This window comes from Salvia splendens, unplaced genomic scaffold (assembly GCF_004379255.2).
Source record: "Salvia splendens isolate huo1 unplaced genomic scaffold, SspV2 ctg1039, whole genome shotgun sequence".
NCBI classification, from domain to species: domain Eukaryota; kingdom Viridiplantae; phylum Streptophyta; class Magnoliopsida; order Lamiales; family Lamiaceae; genus Salvia; species Salvia splendens.
The window spans coordinates 1-1,372 of record NW_024598580.1 but is presented as its reverse complement, the minus strand read 5'-3'; the positions used below and the strand labels follow the sequence as shown (position 1 = coordinate 1,372).

The following is a 1,372-nucleotide window of genomic DNA, read 5'->3' as shown; positions in this document are numbered from 1 at the left end:
ACTATTAGTGTTGTACTAAAAAGTTTATGCATTCATTCTAATTTTAAATTTTTAATTAAAAGATTTAATTTCCCACCATCGATTAAACCGATTTTTAAAGATTTCACAATTTCTGTCAATTTGCTCTATCACTATCATTACTTCGTCTCATGTATTTCCCATATAATCCAAATCATTATTCAACCAAAACCAAACTCCATTGTCAAAATCAACACACATCGCAATTCACACAAACACATGAAATGTTCATTAATTAATGAGCCCAACACATTTACATCATAAACTCATCACTAATATTCGCCCCTCACTTTCCGGGTACAAAGTTGGTGGCAAAGGCCAAGCGTTGTTGTTAACCGGGTCAGCAAGGTGGTCGGCGAGTTTCTCCAAGGGTCCCTTTCCGGTGACGATGGCCTGAACAAAGAATCCGAACATGGGAAAACATGGCGAGCCTCCCGTTCTTGAGCTCCTTCACCTTAAGCTCGGCGAAGGCCTCAGGGTCATCCGCCAAGCCCAAGGGGTCAAAGCTCCCACCAGGGTAGATGGGGTCAGTGACCTCCCCGAGGGGCGGTATCCCTCGACGGCGCCCATGAGGACCACCTGGGTTGCCCAGATGGCCAAGATGCTCTGAGCATGGACCAAGCTGGGGTTTCCCAGGTAGTCCAAGCCGCCCTCGCTGAAGATCTGAGCGCCGGCCTTGAACCACACGGTGATGATTCCGCGAATTATTGATGATGATAAATGCTCGTAAAAATAAATCACGACACAGAGAATTTAACGTGGTTCGATTTACTGAGGTAAATCTACGTCCACGGGGAGAAAAGGGGGCAGGTTTGTATTGCTTGATCTGCCAAATACAGCTTACAACACAGACTTGCTATATGATTGTTTCTCTAGAGAGATTCTAACCCCTTCTATCAGATCTAAGTTCTATTTATATAATGAACTCAGATCATGGCTTGCATCACCACCCTAAGTCGTGGATGTCGTGTAGGTTATGGCCTAAGATCGTGGGCGAAGCGTAGGTCAGGCCTACGATCGTGGCCTGAACTGACATCACGTTGGTAGTGGTGTGTTGGACATCCTGTATGGGTCCACTAACTCCTTTCGGCCGAATACGAGACCGAACTGCTTTGGTTGCCGATCTGAGAGTAGAGCTTGATGCCGACCTGAGAGCAGAGCTTGATTGGTTGGCTTTTACCGAGCTGTAGGCTGAGGCCGAACTCTTGGTAATGCCGAACTGAACTCTTGGCTTTGGGCTGGCCGAGCTGTCACTGCTATTGGGCTTGTTTAGTACGTACCATCACTACCCCCCCCGAAAAGCGAAGTGATTCACTTCGGCGAAAGCGAGTCACTTCGGCATTCTGGATAAAGG

The 1,372-nt window shown here is 46.9% G+C and overlaps 1 pseudogene; it reads right to left on the bottom strand.

Moving 5' to 3' along the window:
- Positions 1 to 224: 224 nt before the first annotated feature.
- Positions 225 to 723, bottom strand: LOC121788427 (annotated as a pseudogene).
- Between the last annotated feature and the right edge of the window lie 649 nt (positions 724 to 1,372).